A 22,754-nucleotide genomic window follows, 5' to 3' on the forward strand; every position below is an offset into this window, starting at 1 on the left:
TGTAGCGCTTTACATTGAGGGAATGTTGCTACAAACAAATGGCATATAATCACATGAAACAAAAGGTAAATATTGCCCGAACAAGCTTACTAAGAAGCCTGGGGTACATCTGATACACAATGTAGCAGGATAACAATTGTATCTGTTGTTGGTATACAAAGCTACTTTATCATTGGGTATCAAGATCTATGGAGACCAAACCGAAGTGAAATAATTTTTTTCTGTCATGTAGGTGATATGTAATAATTTCCATACGTACTGTCATGTGCAATCTAATTTTTAGGCATATAAATCTGCAAATATGTGTTTGTGAATTAATTCCTAGAAATAGTGTGACATGGCTCAGAAAAGCTGTTTAAATCAATGTGTTTTGTTTATGTTAAACTACCCAGAAGGGGCTGGTAGATAAGAGCCTAGATCTATGGTAGCCCCTTGTATCATTTATGGCAGGTCGCAGATGTGAAAACCTGTGAAAATATCTCTTTCAAGACAATGAAATCTAACACATGTCTGGGAGGCCCTAGACATGCCGACTGCAGAGACAGGGTTATATGTTAATGATAAATTCAAGATGAATAGGGTCACAGGAAAATATCATATAATTTTCTCCAATATCATACTTACCAGAGGCATGTGTGGTATGCAGATGAAGGGGAACTTATGACATGTTGTATGGAGGTAAAATCGTGCTTGTAAATCATACTGGTGAAAAGTTAGTTCAGGGTAACAAAAACCTGACTTAAAAGGTATTTCTCCAGCAGAGTCATAAAACCCTTATTTGCATTCTCACAGACCTTTTTGTTCTGACATCATAGGAAGGGGGGCTGTGGGCCCTGCAGCTTGGTTTTAAAACTACACTGTGACTATAAGAAATTGTTCACTTTTGGGAGTCAATCTGATATTGAAGAGTGTCCCATTTTTCCTGCTTCTCCCAGCACCAGAAACTTTATTATAAGTTAGTTATCAATTCTGTGTTTTATCCTTTTTATTTCATAAGAAACCATTGCAATATAATTGTATGTCATAATCTTAATTGTTTTATCTTTATCTTAAGCATTGTGGATGTATTTTCCATATTAAATTACACTTAATAAGTTCAAGTCCCAGTGTTCTTACGAATGCACGCGACAGTTTGGTCAAGGAACTACATAATTGAAACGGGGAGAACATTTGTGGTTTATGTTAACTCAGATTAAAGTAAATTGTGCTAGATTAATTCTAGGGAGAACCAAAGGCTTCCTAAATAAGAGTGTCAGCTCTTCATAAAAAACCTTGCTGGTGGCATAGTTAATACCGCAAAGCTAGTGTGTGGCATAGATAGGGAAGGATTTAATCATTTTAGACAGACCAGGTGGTTGTTTTTTGGTTAACCCTGTGTCACACACGTGTCACGTAGGCTCAGGTGAGTGTTGTTCGTGACACGTACTATGAACCATATCAAGGTTTTAAGACAGTAAACAGAAGGTGGGTTTAGCTATTATGTACTTAGCCTCTGCTAGTATATGTGAAATTGACATTTTGAGGGGGATAGCACAGGATTACCCAATGATATTTAGGGACAGGAAAACCTAGTACTAAACAAATTTGCAACCAATTCTGCATCAGTGCATTGTTTTAAAATAATTCCATACCCTGAGTACATCAGTAGAGGTGAGAGATTATATGTAGTGATTTATTTTAAGAAAATAAAATCTAGCATGTAGCGTTTTATTAGTGTTATTGTTTATTTATATAGCACCAATCATGTTACCAACTACTGTAGAGATAATATGAAATATTTCATATCAGTCCTTGCCCCATTGGTGCAAACATTCTAAATTGCCTGCTGCACGGTGTCAAACATATCTGTCAAAAACCCTTCTGTCAGAAACATTTGACAAATATCTGAAAAGGATCTCAAATTAATTGTATCAACTCCTGAATCCTGGGTCGAGATCTCTGGAGAGATAGATAGACCAGGAGGAAGGTTCTGATTATTCCATATTGGTGTAATAGGGGAGTATAGGGTTTCATTTTGAAATTTATGTCTACAAATTTTCCATATTTGTGTAGAGAATTTCAGCAAGGGTAAGAACATTGCAAGATTTAATTTACTATCTGATTTAGGGAGACCCCAAAGCGAGGAAATTGATTTGAGGTTAAGATATTGCTTTTGGTTTCTAGGTCCAACCACTTCATAATAGATATGATAGCATGGGCAGCTGTGGTCTGGTTGAATTGGACAGCCCAATAATATACTTTAACTTCAGAGAATTATCTGCCTTTAGTTTTTGTTTTTTTAAGTATACCTACCAAAATTCTAGATGGTGTTCTATTTCTAACAAATTTAAATAGCATTTGTTGTATAGTCCTAAAAAAATGAATATGGAACCATAACAGGGAAATGGTAAAGCAGTTTAGGTAAAATATTAATTTTAATGGCAGTGATCCTGACAGCCATTTTATTAGTACAGGGGTCCAGGATTATTGGTCAGTTTTACTTTTTTTAGATAAGGGAATCAGGAGAGTTTCTTGATAAACAGATAATATAGTGCAGTAATAAAATTACCTAGGGCTAGATTTACTAAGCTGCGGGTTTGAAAAAGTGGGGATGTTGCCCATAGCAACCAATCAGATTCTAGCTGTCATTTTGTAGAAAGTACTAAATAAATGAAAGCTAGAATCTGATTGGTTGCTATAGGCAACATCCCCACTTTTTCAAACCAGCAGCTTAGTAAATCTAGCCCCTAGTGTGGTAAAGAGGCCTATTATTCACACCACTCCTGCATAGGAACAGGTGAGGTCCTAGGGAATCTGCAGCTTAAGGTTGCAGTCAGGGTTAAAAGTTTGCATGCATTGCAAGACTCCCAGGCTAAACCCACACAGATAGCCTAATAAGGCAATTAGATTAATGGGAGGGGTTTATGGTATTTAACATGCACTGTGCTGCTATGCAGTGTGACTGATGCTGAACAAGACGGCCAGTGGTTAGAGAGTTGGACTGTTTTAGACTAGCATTAGGGTCACAAGGAGATGTATGCAACTTGAGTTGTTTACTAGTGTCATCCTGATGGAAAGTTTGCCATTTATAGTGATGTGAACAATATAGCACCATTGATTTGAAGCAAGAAGCTGTTTGTGACTGTGGGGTGTCAGTATGAAAAGTGGTGTCAGAAGTTGTACATTAGGTATTTATTTTTCCTAGCTTACCATTTAAATTTGAATTGTGAAGCATGGCCTCTGATTTGGAGAAGTTTATTTTATATCCAGAAATATAACTGTAGAACTACATAATTTTATATAAACATTCAGGAGAGATATTCTAGGTTGTAGGAGGGTTAATAAAACATGGCCTGCAAATAATACAATTTTACTCTCTAAATTCCCCATCTTCGATGTTCGTTCATCTGGAGAGGCCGTAATTGTAGCTTCCATAGTTTCTATAATCAAAGCAAATTTTACTCTCGTTCCAATCCCAATGGTGAGCAAATGTGACATTGGGCATACCCCTATTATTATTGTAGATTTGTAAGGTGCCAGAGTGCTTTGCAGAACCGTAAAGTAGGGAACACAGAACATACATGAAATAGGGACTTACAAGGTAGACAACATAAATCAGACATAAAAATAAAGGGTATGGAGGGCCCTGATCATTAGAGAGCTTATATTCTAAGTGGAAGAGGGCACAGCTGAAACAAGACAGAGAGCTGAAACACAATAGAGTGGAGATTGGCACAGTTGCAGAGTTGCACTACTGCTGGGAGATTGATGCATGCTTTTTCAGCATAAAGAGATAATATTATGGCAGGACCCTTTGTTGTTTTCATGAGATGAATTAGGCCAATGGCTTTCCTTGGGTTATCTTAGGCCTACCTTCCATGTATGCTTCTAACTTGGAGTTTGACATCATTGTTAAGAAGAGATATAGGTCTATAGATAGCCTGCTATCTTATTTATGTATTATTGCTATGCTTGGGTCTGAGTCATTAAGGAAGTAAGGCAAAAAAAGGAGTAAATGTTTTCCAGGGCAAAACCATGTTACAATGCAAGTGGTACAAATGAGTTTATTATTTTGCACATAAGTTGCATACTGGTTGCTTTTTCATGTTGCACACAAATAAATTGATAGCTTTATTTTTACACTGAAATTTAAAGTTGATCTAGGACATGCTCTACCCCAACTATAAATCTATCCCCACATTTTATATTTACCTCCTCCTCCAATACAACATGGTTTTGCCCAGGTGCAAAGTTACTCCTTTCTTATGCTTAGCTCTCCTTAATTACTTAGATCCCTTGCCTCCAGAACTTCTCTAGGGAAGAGACTTCTGTGGGGGACTGCATTAATAAGAGTGTGAAGATGGGGAATCAGGGTATAAGCAAATGTTTATGTAGGCTGCCAGTAAGCCCCTTTATTACTTGGGGAATTTCTTCTATCAAAGTTGTTTGGCTGTTTCCTGGGATATTTTAGGGAGCTTAGCTTGACTTATTAATTGTTATTGCACAGTAAGGAAGCTAGTATTAAGTGGTTTCGGAAAGTTATAAAGGGTAATATAACTGTTTTGGAGCTCCTTTTGTACAAATTGGGGGCAGAGGCAGGATGGGCTGGGGGGCATTGGGGGCGTCTGCTCCCTGGGCCAGTCCTATAGTGCGCTTCTTTGGTCTGAGTCACTGGGTCACCTGCATTTGTTTTCCTTTAAAATGTTCCGAATAGGCTGCACACTTGAGTCTTGCCCCCCGGGCTAAAATTTACCAGCCCTCCCCTCTTGGGGGTCATAGGACAGATTTCCTCCAACTGTTTTAATTGTCGGTAGGTTTCAGATAGAGACTCTGGCTCTTAATTTGGAGGCTACAATCTTATCTGCTGTATGCTGTATTTCCTTTCTCATAAAAAATCTTTGATAACCAGCGATTGTTTGTATCTCCTCCAACAGTTGCCAGGTTATTTCTTCAGCTGATAGTGTTTCCCTCATTGCTGGAGCATATATAATAGGATTTAGCGGTCGTATGTTACCACGTTCATTTTGTTGTTTTTACTAAACAAAGAAAACATATTGTAGCTGTACTATACAGGTAATTGTGTTTATTGGTTGCAAAATCATAATAGAGAATGTATATTTCACTATCCAAACAAATGGAAACAACGTTAGCTGATGCTTATGACTTTTATATTACAATCTTAAATTCTCTCTACTCTGATTCAAAGGTGTATATGTATTGTACAGTGATTTTCAATATCACGAAAACCACTGTAGAAATAACCCTCTGTCTTTGATTTAGCACAAATTCGTCTTTTTATTTTGAAGAAAAGAACATGCCTTTTCCATGACTAAGTAAATGCATTTTTCCCCTTTACATCTTAGTATCATCATCATCATCACCATTTATTTATATAGCACCATTAATTCCGCAGCGCTGTAAAGAGAACTCATTCACATCAGTCCCTGACCCATTGGGGCTTACAGTCTATATTCCCTAACATACACACAGAGACAGACAGAGAGAGAGAGACGAGGGTCAATTTTGATAGCAGCCAATTAACCTACTAGTATGTTTTTGGAGTGTGGGAGGAAACTGGAGCACCCGGAGAAAACCCACGCAAACACGGGGAGAACATACAAACTCCACATAGATAAGGCCAAGGTTGGGAATTGAACTCATGACCCCAGTGCTGTGAGGCAGAATTGCTAACCACTTAGCCACCAAGCATAACCTTTATATTTTTTGGTTTTGCAAATGTATCATGTATGTTGTTTAAATGACATAAACTTTTATTTATGGATCAGAAAAAAAAATAAGCTGTCATTATATATATATATATATATATATATATATATATATATATATATATATCTACTATATAAATGCCTAGTGGCGTGTGTGGAAAAAAAACAAACCAAGCTGCAGCGCCACCTGCTGGGCAGAGTTATACACTGACCTATATATTTCTTGAAGGAGAAGTGACAGTTGGGAGTGGTTGGTGGTTGCCGGGGGTGACAGTGGGGAGTTTTTAACACCTTAAGTAGCTTGATGAAGGATGTGGCGATGAAGATGAAGGATGAGGTGATGGAGAAAAATGATGAGGTGGTGACATGTGGACAAAACCACGTTAAAAAAGGGCGCTTGCGTCAGGAAGTAACGCTCTTCCCCTGAGGAGGCCTGGGCTAGGCCCAAATGCATGACAAGAACCTTTTTAACACCTTAAGTAGCTTGTTTTCACTAGAATGCATGAGTATCATGCACGGGTTAACTTGTATGTGTACATGAGATGGCAGCTCCCAATACAATCGACACCTATCTGCAGGTATCAGCCTAATAAAATACAAAAAACAAAAAGAGAAAGGGGCGCCAACATAGTGCATTAAATGTGTAACATCTTTGGGATAGTCCACAAATGTGCAATTCCCATACCAGAAATCCAAATTCAAATAGCCTTGAATAAGTGCTCATAGACCTTCACATGAATGTGGTCTGTGACGCCGGGAAAATTACTGACCTTCTGAGCTGAGTTTTAGCCAATTCGAAGTGGTGCTATTATTCTGGGAGAAGACCCTGCTGGAGTCAGGACGTTATATTATAGCGGTCCGTTACAGATATGTGTGTACCAGGGAATATATTGCAATATCACACTATTATTGCCTGTTTCTGCATTATTATTTTTTTATGTTCTGGTGAGATCCAGAGGAACATCTTTAGGCGAGGATCTACCATCTTATAAGGCTATTGGACAAACTTGACATGGTATGCATATAATCCACATTTAGGTCTCGTTTTATCTAATTTATTACACTATGAGGCGCCTTGCCTTTGCTTTATTTTTTTTATATATATATATATATATATACAATTATAGAATAATATTTTTAGTAATATTTCTAAATTTAAAATAGGTAATCATTGTATTTTAGTAATAAACCCATGGAAGAAAAACCAGGGGTTTCGGGATGAGGTTATCCAACAATACTTCAATTGTGTGTGCTACCTAAAAATACATATTAACAAATGCAGATATTGTATACTATTTCTTTTTAGAGTTGTGAGCAAAACAGTGAGCAGATAATTACATACACCATGTAAGCCTATTATTTTGTTTAATCTGATCACTTCTGCCTACATGGCCATACAATACTTAATACAGGAACATTGGGTTGAGGTGCGGTTCTCAAATTTGTTTGAACATGTAATTTACATACAGCAAATTCATAATTGGTTATGGACTCATAGATTTTATCATGCAGCATATATTGTTAAATTCAAACAATTGTGTTGGCCTTGGACAACATAGATTCTGCTTTAATCTATTACTTATGTAGGATTCATTCCTTTGCCAATGGAATTTAATTCCTCCCCTCAATTTTAATTACCACGGCAGTCAATGGAGTCATGGAACAAACTTCCTCCGTAATTATTGAAACAAGGTTGTTATACGGTGTCCCGTGAGGTACAAATGTATTGCGTACAGATTGACTCTCTATTTGCAGCATAGAACAAGCACAAACAAAGCTGTGTACAGGGCCGTGAAGAGAAATTTGGGGCCCCAGTACAGTACCCCTTCTGTAGATGAGTAGGAAAGAAACTGTATGCCACCGCGTGAAAAAGGCATTGCCACATTGTGTTGGGGGGGTTGATCAACATGGGGCGTTGATTCGTACATTATAATAAAACATTACATTTATCACGCCTTCCCCAGTCACGTCACACCACCCCCCAGGCATATTATGAGACCCCCAGCCCACTGTACTTATCTGTGCTTCTGGTGTTGTTGACATCCATCAAGGTGGGAAATTCCAGTAGAGTGATATAATATGGAGTGAACCGGACAGTAGCAAATGTTAAGGGGATTGTTATGATACCACACATGATATGATTCCTTCAACCTGTACCATATGTTTTACTGATATGCATATAACTTATAATATTACACTTAAATACTACTATATTTCAACATAAATGACTATGTGTTGCAACTACCATTAATGTGACTATTTTACAAGTATGCCTGTTTGTGCGAATGTATGTAAAAGGCTAAATACTGTTGCTGCCACGTATTGCAGCTGCGTATGCCCTTTTACGCCGTAGCGTAACGTACGCATCTTTTCAGACAAAGACAACCAAGTTTGCTCGATTTTAATTGAAATGACTTTATCCAATTTGCTGACTTCGACACCCCTCACACATTATATTATCATACCCTCCTCCCTCATACATTATATCATACCCCTCCCTCACATATTATATTAACATACTCCCCCTCACACATAAAATATTTTTTATTACTCCACACCCAAAACCAAGGGGAATGGTAAGAGCCCTAGTGCTTTCAGCACAGGGCAGGATACCCTTGACGTGGCGGGGGGCTTCTTTTTTATTTTGCTGCCCCATCTCCCTAGGGAATCCAGCCCCATACTGACCTGCCTGCAGTTGGTTGTCTTTATGGCAGGATTCTCTGCTATAGTGCCACCAGCCCTGACTGGCAAAGCCTAGTGCTGATTATAGTAAAATCAGGGTAACCACATGCTTTTTGTTCCCCTGATTTTGCTAGTACCAGCCTAGGCAGCACTAAGGTTAAGCTGTTTGAAGCAGGGAGGCATGCTGTTTTTTTTTCTATATGTATTGAGGTTTTTTTTTCCTTTTATTGTATTATATACTGTATTGTGACTGCAGGTCTGTCGACAGTCACAATGGACCTGATTCATTAAGAAAAGTTAAGCAAAAGTAAGTAAGTAAGGCAAAACCATGTTGCATTTGACGGGGAGGTAAATTTAAAATGTGATAGCTGATATATATTTGGGGTAGGGCATGTTCTAGATCAACTTTAAATTTCAGTGTACAAATAAGCTATCAAGTATTTGTGTGCTACATGAAAAAACAGTCAGTATTCTCCTTATATGCAAAATTTGTGTAAACTCATTTGCACCCCTTGCATTGCAACATGGTTTTGTCCAGAACACTGGAGTAAGAAATCAAGTTTTTGCATAAGCTTTCCTTAATGAATCAGGCACAATGTCACCATTAACACACTGAACCAGCATAGGTAAATCGTACCCAACCCCTATTTATGTATACTTGTATATGTACATACATCTCTATATGTACTCACACATCACTCCACAGTAAACCAAACAGATAAAACAATTGTAAAAACAGATTACTCATTTTATGAATTAATTGTGTTTAATGCAATTAAATTTCAGATATAACTTAGCAGTTATTTTCCTGAATTTTTTTTCTAGCTTTAAAATACGTGAAATAGACCAAAATCCTAGCTCACTTTTTAATGTTGTATTTAAAATAATGTGTGATTCTAATAAGTCCTCACCACACCCCATATCCAAAATAAAAGTGTTATGTAATTTTTCTTATAATTTAAAGTTTATAACAAAGCAAAAATATATATATAAACTTAAGTGTGAATGTTTATTGGAAAAATGTAATTCTACCCATCTGCTTATAAAGTTTGAAAAAGGTTTTCTTAAAACTATGTAACGCAAAAAATATATGCACAATCTGAAGAATAATAAAAAAAAATTGCTGCATATTTTGATTACTGGAGTAAGTGTGTTTGAGCTAAACACCATTTTTTCTGTGCAAACATTTTATGTCATAGTATTTTGATATCTTTCTGCTGACATTGCTTTCATATGATTACTAGTAAACATAGAAGTTTATGAACTTACCTGTATTAAAAGTGTTTTTTGAAAAAGGTTTCTAGGATCCTGATAAAGGACCTTTGGTTGTACCTCACATGCGCACGCAATCCTCTTATTCTGTTCTCAGATACACTCGTTATAAAACTTGCACTTTTATGCACTTTTCCTTACACAATGTTGTCTTACTCAGTCTTTTGACCACGCTAAATAACACTTAAGCTTCACAGAATTATTTATCCAATAACTACTGTATCTCAGCAGTACTTCACAGTATATATTCGTTATAAATAACCAATACTAACAACATATGTATGTATTTAAATCAAAGTATTTTAATATTAACACAGAAAGGCTTGTATTCACAGTTCACACATATATCATAACGTTGTTCAACATAATATAGTATATCAATATACTAACATATAATTAAACTTAGGTTCACCACCGTTATTCCTTACACTCTCCTAGCTTTACATATGTATCCTTGATAATAATCAGTATTTATAATATTGATTTAACTATCACAGATATCAGACAATAGTTACACAGTCATATGTATATAAATAGTTATATCCACATTACAAACACACATATAATTTTATATGTATATATTATCAATGATACTTATCGAATGCATTGCAGTGTAATGTAATGCTCGTTGTCCAGGGGCAGCAGGCAGCAAGAGAGTGGAAGAGTCCCGGGTCTGGCCTTTTATAGTCCAGACACAGAAACTCCCAGCCTCCCCAGCAGCAGCGTGTGTGTGGTGATTCACCACACACACGTGGAGCTTCTTGTGTCCAGGGGTGATGATGTCATCTCTCTGGTGGTTCTCCCCACTGTGTATGTGTCCAACAGTAAAAAGCAAGTGACCCTCCCAGTGTCCCAACACCCTCCTTTGTCTCTGGTCTCTAGTTTCAGATAACAGCTTTGATACCTGAGTTGTGTGTGGGGTTTTACAAACACATGCAAAATAACTAACACCAATATAATGAGAACTATTATGGGACGAATGAGAAGATGATACTTTGAGTGCTGTTGGTTGCATATACAGTACAGGATGTAATCAGGGTAGGGTTCTAGGATTTTCCTTTCCTTACATTTTGGTTCTCAATGATCAGTTAAAACCTTTTTTCTTGTTTTTTTTATTTGGAAGGGGTATGATTTCTCAATCTACCCATCTCAATGAGCACAGAAGCACTCTATTGAGTTAAAGAGGTTTGCATGGTTTTCACTTGATCAACGTGGACCCAGAGAACTTTATGTCTTCTCCGAGAGTCTTTCTTTGTAGTCGTTGACCTTCGTACTTTTAGCAGGAACTTTAATGATCGCAGCTCTTCAGGATGCATCATTCCCCATTCCCATAACTCTTTGACCACCGAAACGTGCGGTAGGGCTTTATTCTGGCTGTCCACAAATCCGTGCCTGTGCCAGGTATCCAAGTGTTATGTCAGGGACCGAACTACATATGAGCTGTCGCTATATATAGTACGTGGTCCTGAAGGTTGGAGTAATAAGGCTTCCTTTACTGCCTCCAATTCTGCCCTTTGTGCTGACAGGAGACCAGGTAATTTAACAAGACTCTGAAGCCCTGTAGTCTTATCCAAGGCTGCATAACCTGTCACATATTTCCCATCCGTGTGAGACCGAGACCCATCAACAAAAATGACTCTGTCATCCGGATGTTTTGTTTGTCTAAACAAAGTCATTGTTTCAACATATGACATTTGTCCACAGTCGTGTTCCGTCCCTGCTGTGTTTAGCAGTAGAGACAATACATATTTGGCCTTGTGACTTACTTGGAGATTGTGTCCACTCAAATCCATTATCCATCTCCCAAACCTCTGTTGAGAGACACCAGGCAGCATGTCCCGGAGTAGAAGGGTCACCTGCAATTTATACCCACAACACCTTCCTCATCAATAACCTCAGTAGCGATCAGAGTTAGTCCTGCATCCAAGTTGCTAAGGCTAGATGACTCCTCCCCTATCCAGGATTCCTTGGCAGAATCCTTGAGCGTTAGTCCCGCTGCTGCTGCTGCTGCTGCTGGGGATGGATCTTCATCCCAGAAGCAGACCAAAAAGAAAACTACTAGTAGTTTCCAACAATTGACTGTTAAACAATCCTTTGCAAGAGGAAGCAAGTATGAAAGTGGATCACAGATGCCTTGGCGATTATGCTAGTATTAGATCTGTGTCCAATATCCACTATTAATGCAACTGGTTTTAAACAGTTACTTGAGGTCTTGTGTCCCCTTTACCAAATTCCATCACAACACCATTTTACTTCAAAAGCTATTTTTCACCTGTACAAAAAGGTTCGTAAAAATTTCATTTTTGGGCTGCAAAATGCCATTCTACCCATTGTACAATTAACCACAGATATGTGGACAAGCGGAACTGGGAAAACTAAATATAATATGACTGTGACAGCCCACTGGCTTGGGGATTCATCTTCACCAGCAGGAACAGCAGCAGTATGCACCCATCTACGTCACATTTTTCCGAGACAGGCTACTCTGTGTATCAGAGCTTTTTGAAAAATAACAGGGACGTGCAGGAGATGCTGTCTGTAGCCTGTGAAATATCTGGACATTGCAGACATTCGGCAACAGCATGTAGGAGATTGCAGAAGCTACAAGAACAATTTAATATGCCCTGAAGCAAGAGGTGGTACCAAGTATATGTTTCTGTGGGTGTAGGGACATCGAAAAGCCATCCACGCTTACTCCACAAGGCATGACATTGGGAGAGAAGGGGGAATGTATTTTACTAAAGCGCAGTGCAGAATACTTTACGTATTGTGCAAGGTGCTGAAACCATTTGAATTAGTCACCTGTGAAGGGAGTTCAGACACTGCTAGCTTGAGCCAATTGATTCCCTAAATGAGACCTTTGGAAAAGCAGCTTGAGAAACTGAAGGAGGAGCTGAAACAAAGCAATTACACTAAGTATGTCGGACTTGTAGATCAAGTACTTTAATCGCTTCGCGAGGATCCAAGAGTTATCAAAATCTTGAAATCGGATCACTACATTTTGGCAACTGTGCTTTGTCCTAGGTTTAATAGCTATGTCTTCTCTTTGCTTTCAACTGACCCAGATCTCAAGAGATGCAAGGAGCTCCTGGTGAGCAAGATGACAGTTTAAGTGTTACGTGATAGGATGGCGCCTCCTCCTTCAGTTTCTCACTCAACTGCTGTTAGGAAAAAACTTAGCTTTCCCATGAGACCCAGAGATGATGCAGATGATTCAGCACAACATTTTAACATTTGGTCTGGTTTAAACGAATTGACCAAAAACCGTGGGACCTCTGCAGTAACTCCACCTATTTCTACGATCAAGATCCAAAGGATGGTGGAGTATTATTATTATTTTTTTTTTAACTATATAAAGATAACAGTATTATAAACAAAGAACAGAGTTGCTTGCAGAAGTATTGCAAGCATGGATATCTAAATAGACATGTATATGTATTACTCAAACCTTCAACTTTGCTGCTCTTCTATCAGTATTGCACAGAGTGTTTGTAATCTACACTTTACGTCAAAGATACCTAGCTATATTTTAATATTTTGGGGATTGGGGTCGATTCGAAGCTCAGTGATGACCTTCCTTTTTGCTGTGAATGTCAATGGCTCTTTTTAGAGCATTGTCTGGAACAAGATCCGATATACTCATGTCAGAATGATCGCAGCCAATTTTTCGACACATGGCGGATTTACCCTTCTGACGTTTGTTTTCAATCATCCTTTCAATTGCTTCTCTTTCGAACGTGTGACCACATACTTTGTTTTTCAGTGGGTTCACCATCTCCAACTGTTTTATAGGAGTACTCTGGGTGATGAATCTCCTTGTCTTCATCTTCCAAAACTTTGTCTGCAGGGGCTGGTGACACACTCATATGTTTTCTCAGGTTTATTAGCTGTTTTTAAACTGGACATATTTTTGTCCTGCCTCAGGGCCTCCTCTATTATTCTTCTGAAGCACAGTGTATCTTGTGTACAAGCTCTCTTAAATCCGGGATCTTACCTGGTGGGTAATGTTTTAATTTAAATACGGTCTCCTCAACTGCATCTATATATTGGTTTAAATCTCTGTTCAATGCAACATTTTCCATGCTGCCTACATGTTCTGTGTCACAGTCTGTCTGAAGCAGATCTAATGCCACTCCAGTTGTAATATCCATTACTGTATCTACATAAGTTTGGCAGTTCTACAGAGATGAGAGGGAGGCATCCATAGAGGAGAAGGAGATTAAAGATGTAGATATGGTTTAATGATGTAGAATTTATTGACAGCACTGTTGGGTTTAAAGCAGCTAAGCTATTGGTAGCTTGTTATGTGGGGGTCCAAACAAACCAAGCACTTCAGCCACAAAACTGGCAATCCTTGTCGCTGGAGTGCTTGCTTTGTTAAACTGTACATTTCAATATCTTACATAAGGATGGGTGGGAGGGCCCAAGGACATTTCCATCTTGCACCACTTTTCTTTTCTGTCACTGCTGTGTGACAATGTTTCCTAGATGTGCTATGAACTGCCGTGTGTTTGTGTCGTTGCTCTTTTGCTTAGGATCCAGCCAGCTTGCTGCAGTCTTTGTCTGAAAGTAGATAAAAATAATATTGTGACCTGTGAGGTGTTCAAAATTGACTGGAAATTAGTGTTATTGAGGTTAATAATAATGTAGGAACAAAAAAGAGCAAAATTATGTGATTTTAGCATATTTTAGCTATTTTTCTAAAATAATACAGATCCAAAACACGCGAGGGCGGTTTTGCCAAAACCAAAACACGCGGGTCAGTGAACATCTCTAGTTTGTGCATCTGTTCTTCAACTTGTTTAGTTGTTTACTAACACATCCTTCCAAACTTCCCTTCATAGAAACATATCTGAATTTGTTTCTCCGTTTGTGTACCTGTTCCACTGCTCGTGGTAAATGCTATGATCTAAACCTGTTACCTGTTCCACCATGCGTGGTAAAGCTGCTGAGTTCATCGCTGTCTGTTTGGTCATCGCTACTGTCTGCTGGATTTCCTAATCTCTGCATACCTGTTCCACTGTTTGTGGTAATTCTATGATCTACACCTGTTACTTGTTCCACCATCCGTGGTAAAGCTGCTGAGTTCATCGCTGTCTGTTTGGTCATCGCTACTGTCTGCTGGATTTCCTAATCTCTGCATACCTGTTCCACTGTTCGTGGTAATGCTATGATCTACACCTGTTACCTGTTTCACCATTCAAGGTAAAGCTGCTGAGTTCATCACTTCCTATGTGCTCATCGCTGCTGTTTGTTGGATTTTCCTAATCGCTGCATACCTCCTCCACTGCTTGTGGTAACGCTATGATCTACAACTGTTGCCTGTTCTACTGTCCGTGATCTTGGCAAATGTTATTAACTTCATCTGCTCATTGTTTCATCTACATTGCTGATCCTGTTACTTGTTTCAGTATTCGTGGTAAACTTTAGTTACTGCTGCCGTGAGTTTACTGTTATTGGAAGCTGGACTGTTTGAATTCTATATACCTATTCCATGGCTTGCAGTAATATGAGGAGTCACATCTATTATCCGTTTGGCCTGCATGTTTGATTACTGTTCTTTGTTTCACAAATTTATAATAAATACGGTAATCTTTGCTACCATTTTTGATGTCCGAATTGGATCATTCCTCTGGCAAGTAACTAGTTCTCAACTGTCACAGTGGAAATTTTCCTGGAGGGCCACGACCTGCAAGCTGGGAGCCGCAGAAGTCCATATTCCCTTGCGGAAAACTCTGGTGAATACCTCTCAGTTTGTTAGACTCCGCGCCTCCAGGAAAGTTTAGTCAATATTCATTGGACAGCAGGATCTCCCTCAATTATCTTGTGAGATAACCTGACACCCCTCCTTTCCTTCACACATTGTAGCAGCCCCCCAATCTTTCCATCACACAATATAGCAGCCCTCCCTTTCCATCACACAATATAGTAGCCCCCCTTTCATTCACACAGTATGGCAGTTCCCCCTTTCAATCACATACAGTAAAGCAGCCCACCTCTTTCAATCACACGCAGCATAGCAGCCCACCTCTTTCAATCACACACAGGGCCGCCGAGAGGGGGGGCGGCGGGTACATTTTACCCGGGCCCGACCTTGCCAGGGGGCCCAGGCCGGGGAAGGGGGGGGATTCATTGGTGGGGGGACTGGAAGAAAAAAAAGAAAAAAAAACAATACTCACGTGATCGCGCGGCGCCGTGTCCCTCCTCTCCTCTTCTCCTTTCACACTGACTGCCGGGCGTGATGTCATCAAGTCACGCCCGGCAGCCAGTGAGGAGCGCCGCAGCCAGCATGAAGAAAGAAGACAGAAGAGGAGACAAAAGAGAAGAAAAGAAAGGAAAGAAGTTGACATAAGGTAAGTAAAGAAATGAAGAGGCAAGGGGAGGAAAACAGAGAGGGACAGTTCTATAAAGAAAGGGGAGAGAGGCACAGAGGAGAAAAAAAAAGCAGAGAGCCACAGAGGAATAAAAAAAAAAGTGGGAAAGAGGAACAGAGGAGGAAAAAAAAGTGGGAGAGAGGAACAGAGGAGGAAAAAAAAGTGTGAGAGAGGCACAGAGGAGGAAAAAAAAAGTGGGAGAGAGGAACAGAGGAATAAAAAAAAAAGTGGGAGAGAGGAACAGAGGAGGAAAAGAAGGAGAGAGGAACAGAGGAAGAAAAAAAGTGGGAAAGAGGAACAGAGTAGAAAAAAAAGGAGAGGAACAGAGGAGAAAAAAAAGTGGGAAAGAGGAACAGAGGAGGAAAAAAAAGTGGGAAAGAGAAACAGAGTAGGAAAAAAAGGAGAGGAACAGAGGAGAAAAAAAAGTGGGAAAGAGGAACAGAGGAGGAAAAAAAGGAGAGGAACAGAGGAGAAAAAAAAGTGGGAAAGAGGAACAGAGGAATAAAAAAAAGCGGGAGAGAGGCACAGAGGGAAAAAGAAGGAGGGAAGGCAGCATGGAGGGCGCAGTGTGAGCATAAGGGGGCACAGTGTAGTTGTGAAGAAGGGGCACAGTATTGTGTGTGTGATGGCACAGGGGGCTTGTTGCAATGTAGTGAGTGTTAGGTAGGTGGTGGCTAATTAATGGGTGCTATTTTGTTTGTAGGGTGATGGTGGGGACTATTAATTTAAGATGGGGTGGTTTGGGGGCTATTGAATCTGGGGGTGAGTTTAGGGAGAATGAGGTCTATTTATTAAATGTGACTATGAATTATTTAATGGCAGTGATGGTTGCGGGAAATAGGTATTGCTGGGGCTGTTTGCAGGAAGGGAAATAGGTTTATTTATTAAATGTGAATAGTATTATTTTAATGTTGGGGCTGGAGGATGGCCTAATTATTAATCGTGAGTGCTATTGATTTAATGCTGGGGCTGGTTGTAATTTTCTAAATGTAGCCATTTTTTTTTCAAAATAGGTCCTTCAACATTCCTGGATCCAGACAAGCCACAACTAAAGAAACCAGCAGCCACAGGTGGAGAAAGTGAGAAGAACAGGTAGGAGAGAGCAGCACAGTGTGTAAAATGTGGTGATTCTAGTAGGGACAATACCAATTTTTGGTGAATGTTAAGCCCAATGTAAGGTGTAGGCCAAGACTGAACTGTTTGTTCTTTGTATACTAGATGTCCTGAAAGCCACGCTGCCAAATGCATGACCACACCTCCGAAAAATTTTGTGCCGCCGTTAGGCTAGGCACTCCCCAACGGCGCATTGCCACGTCCCTGAATGTATGACCACACCCCCAAATTTTTTTTGCGCCGTGGTGCAAAATTTTTTGGAGGCTTACTCGACTATGAGGGGGGGGCCCCATGAATTTGTTGTACCTGGGCCCTGAATTCCTCTTGGCAGCCCTGATCACACACAGTATAGTAGACCCCCCCTTTCCCTCAAACTTACGTTGTCACTACAGCTGCTGGAGACTTTTTTGTCAGCTCACATGGGATGGCACCTGCTGCGTGGTGCATGTCCCATGTGACATCTAACACTACGGGGACTGGAGGAGGTAGGGAGGGATGAATCAATAGATCCGCTGCCATGTTAGGAAAGGTGGCTAATCATGGAGGAGGGGCCAGCCACCCCGTACCACACTGGCCCCTCCACCGGCACTCGGTCTGGGAAAGGGGGGGAGCCTGTGCCCAGCATAAATTGTTTTCTTTTTGGGCGGGGGATGTTAAAAAAAAAATTCTGTGGCCACCGGCCTACCGGGAAATTTCCCGGTGGGGAATTAGCCTCTGTTTAGTGCTACCAAACCCGACTGGCTTGCCTTGTGCTGGCTTTAGTGAAATCGGGGGACCCCACTCTTTTTGTCTCTCCGATTTTGTTGCTACCAGCACTAGGCTGGGAGCACAAGGGTGAATAGTGTTTGAAGGGGGGGACCCCACACAGTTTTTTGTTTTGTTTTTTAATCTGTTTTTTAATTATTTTATATAGCCTGCGGGTCTGGCACAGGATTTAAACTAGACCCTTTGCAGGTTCAGAAGTTATAGCTGAAACCAGCACACTTCTGAAAAAGGGGAAACTGGACCCAAAATCTAAAGAAACTAAACAAAACAATATCCCAGAGTCAGTGATCCCTCAGTGCTATTGTATATAATATATTGAAAATACAAATAAAATCAATTTGCTACTTTATTTTTAATAAAAATACATCAGATTAGAAAACATAACAGAGCTAACTAAGCATATGGTGATCCTCACTAATTATTCCATAATTCAAACATACATATATTATTATATAGCATAAGTGTTATATAACACTTACACCGAAATATATAAAAGCTATTGCTGAACTATTAACCCCAACATGGAAAGACACTCTGGTAGATTTCAATGAAAACTGTAAAAGAGGTGACTGTGTAGAAAAGGAAGTGTTACCCATAGCAACATATCAGTTTCTAATTATAGCTTGTCTAGATTCTCAAACTTTTCTAAACAGTTACTTTTATAACAGCTTTCACAAACGCCCAAATGTATTTGAGCTGTGTTTTAGTTCCATTTGTCATGTTTGTAGTTTCAAATAATTACAACTGCAATGTAGTAAGCTTGCAATTAAAATGTTGTAAAATAATGGATTTCTTGTTGAAATTGGTTCACAATTAAACAAAACATAGATAGGTTTAAACACTAATTGCAATCTGATAAATTGCTTTCTGTAAAATAAGTAATAGGCTATTACACTTAACTCTTAGATAATTAGTTACAGCATCCTAGAGTATGAATAACATACAGAAACACTAATTGGATTTTTGGTAATTTTCAGTATAATCATATTGAAACAGACCTCATTATACCTATTGAGTGAACAAGTAAAAGCTACCAAATTGATCAGAAATTGGTTATTACATTTCATTTAATTGTCATTTAAAATAAAAAAAAAAACATGGAGATGTAGTGCATCCTTATAGCACAAATGCGCTTATTTCAGCACCAGGGTGCAGGTAAAAATAAAAATGTCAGCTCAGTCCTGCCTGCTTGGACAAAAAGCAACTTAATATGGAAATTAAGATCATCTAAGTGAATTTAAAGAAGACAGTGACTGGATCTGTATTTTGACCTGTCCAGCCTCTACAAAGGCCAATGTATATGGATAAACCTACTGAGTAAGCGCCACTTCAATTTTATAGTGGGCGTGAACTTAACTGTGTACAAAGAGCAATTCAGACAAAAATGTCAATATTTATTCAAGTGAGCTTATGCCTTAATTCTTGCAGCACCCATGTGTTTTAACACTTAAAGCATTGTGCAGGGAACATTCATAAAGTGTGTCAGCTCTCTGTGTTAACACTGAAAATGCAACATGTAAGATGGGGGTGCCGTGGAGCTGAAACATGTGGTTGCTCAGAGTGCTTATGCGTTAGATATAAGATTTCAAACCCAATACAATGAGACTCTCATATGCCCTACTTCCAAGGGAAAATATACATTATTATAAGGCAGGATAATTTTCACTTAATTTTATATAATCCCTGTCCTCTAAGGACAAAGAATATCAGGGTATGCTCATCAGGGATATCATTGTGCAGATACTGAGGACTGGTGTCTAGAAAAAATACATATCCCATCTGCCCCAGCTACAAGGACTGATGGGGAGAGGAGATTAAAGCCCTGTGCAGAGCAACCATCTTCCTCGCTTTTTGGAGCCCCCATCTAGGCTACGTGCACAGTCTTGACAAAATCCGTGCAGACCAAAAGAAATCTATTGGACCCAGCAGTCACTCCACCTAAAATATGGCTTGGATGGGGCCGTGAATGGGCGGAAGGGGCCAGGTCTCCATCTGCACCCACTATCATCACCACAGCTGGGCCCCCAAGGTGGTACTTACCTGTTAATAGCAGAGTAGCATTATGTCAGCTATATGTTAGGCACCAACTTTTGACTGGAAGATTTGGCATTACATGTACACTAGCAGTTCAGGAACAGAGATTACCATCAGGAAAATTTACACAATCCCCAGATTCAATACCTAACTGTCCATGTGAGAAGATCCACTATGTATACTAAACATTTCTGCATTTTGTGATTTGACTAATGTATTTAAGTCAATAGGCTGTGCTATCAACCTCTGAAAACTGTTTCTGAAGAGCAGAATCTGGTGTCTGAAGATTAGCAGAGCAGACATGTGCTGTCCAGGATGTTACTGTAATATCTTATGCTTAGTTACTAGTGATAAGGTAAAGTTGGAACAACATTCACACCTGCATCACTATGGTTACTGCAGACATTTTACAATTATCCTTTAGTCTTTGATGATAGTGGTGAGGTTGTAATTTCCTGTGCTCGTAACCAAATGTCAATCCATGCAAATAGTTGCTTTCACAAAAAAAGTTAAGTGCTTGTCAGCGTTACTAACATGTGAACAAGATATGGTTATGGCAGATTCTAAGTATTATATAGGCCCTAAGCAGTACTGTTCAAGAAGAGCAGAGAAAAGTAATCACACTAAAAAAAAGGGCAGAGTACACATCGATCTGAAGATTCTTTTCTGCCATTAAATTTATGTTTCTTGGACTCTTTGTCTGCTTAATTTACTATTGCACTGAATTAATTAATTGAAGAAATTGGTAAAAAAAAAATTAAACACAAATTTATTAATCCAACCCAGGTGAATGCAATAGTAAATTAGGTGAAACATTTAGGAGCACGGCATATTGTACCATATGGAATGGATCATGTGGGAGGGTCTGTAAATGGTTTTACGATTTTTTCAATTATATTGTTCTAAATCTGTTAATTGCCATGTATCAGCTGACAACTACCACATGAGCCAGGATATTTGAGTGAATAGAGCAATTTATATCTCCAAGTGAGACAGGCTGCTGTGTAAGGCTGGGCAAAGAAACAGTTGTCCTGCACTCACAATGTTTCCTGATAAATTAGACAGTATAGTGTAACTTGACAATCTATTTTTGTAACATTCATCACAGGACAATTACTTCTATTTAAAAGAATAAAACCAAAATGTTGTCAAAAGAGTGTAATCTAAACACTACATTTTGTAGATGTTGTAAAGGCTTAAGTGTTTTTTAAAGGTCTATTTTATACATTACGCATATGTCACAATAATTGGAAAAGATAAGTTGAAAAAAAAACAGAAGCAGACTAATGAGTACAAGGTGAATTAGATTATATAGGAAAAAAATCGCACAGCTAAGTCCAGAAGGCAAGGTTTACATGATAGCAGAGAACAAGTGCTACACTTAGAGGGGAATTCAATTGGCCGCGTTACTGTAAAAAGTAATACGGCCTGCGCACTATAACCATTATTACGGTAATAGTGCGCTTAAATGCCATTATTATGGTAGATTCAACACCGGCTTTTTGCTCACAGTCATGCGTCACCTTGCAGCACATCATGGTTATGCCAAGGTGCAAAATTGCACTTTCTAGCTGGATCTACTCCTAACACTATAAATATGTACATTAAAATACCATATCATTTTTATATAATTATAAGACCCAGTGAATAAGAACTGTATGGTTAGAATTGCATCTTACATGCAGAAAGAAATGAATTGTACTTTATAATTTGTTCATATTGAGAAGAGACATTTCCAGAATAAATCTTTACAACCTGGGACAGTCCCTGGAATTATGGACATATAACACTTGCAAGTGACTAAACACAAATATATGTGGAACTGTACAGGCAGGGGCAAATGCAGGAGGGGTTTCAAAAAAAATGTAAAAAAATATAAATACACACACGTATGAAAAACCCTTGTAAGAAGCAGAAATTTCTGAACATAATTACGGTATCAAATGTTATTTATCTGCAATGTAGGTTCTCATAATTTCCTTAGAAAAGCACCACGTTACTTGGCCACTCTCCAGGGCTTAAACTAATAATGAAATGGAGCTGCTGCGCATGCGACCGCGCAATGCTGAATTGCACAACGGCTGTATTGTATAGTACAATACAGCACCGCCGCGGACGCTTCTTTGACAGCGCCGCGGCTGCTGTACAGTACAGTGCTGTGTAGGGACAATGTTTAGAGCCCATTCGTTCGCGAAGGGGAGAGGTTTCTGGAGAACCATAAACCCCCCCTGTGTGTGCCCCTAACACGGTTGAGGCCAGGTTACCTGAGAAGCATGACACAACAAGGCAAGGGTGGATTGTGCCTATCTAGAATAGGCAATGCTTCCTTAAATTGAAAAATCCAGAAAGGAAATTCAAATTTACAGATCATTCATCTTAGATGGAACAGTGTGTACAGTTCTCTATCCAGTTTTCATTTAATTCCCAATAATTTTGTTCTGTAATTTTCCATTATATTATTCCTTCCTCTCAAATAAACATATCAGTGAAGCTTATTTTATATATATATTTATCTCCTGCAAAAGGGGAAAAACTATTGACAGAAATATTTGTTTCCTTTTTAATTCTGAAACCATAGAAAATAAGAAGAGCCCTTAAGACTTAAGTTACATAGTAACATTGTACAGATTACAAATAAATGCACCCTGTGTTGTTCATTGTGCATAGTATATTGTGTCATAGTGTATCTTTAGTTTGGCACACATCCATTCTGTGTAAACAAAAGTCATGTCATTGAGTGCTTTGCACTGACTTTGACCTGTAGTACTGATATTAGACTGAGATGCAGCTGACAGCTCAGCCAGAAAGC

This window comes from Mixophyes fleayi, chromosome 5 (genome assembly GCF_038048845.1).
Source record: "Mixophyes fleayi isolate aMixFle1 chromosome 5, aMixFle1.hap1, whole genome shotgun sequence".
In the NCBI taxonomy this organism is placed as follows: domain Eukaryota; kingdom Metazoa; phylum Chordata; class Amphibia; order Anura; family Limnodynastidae; genus Mixophyes; species Mixophyes fleayi.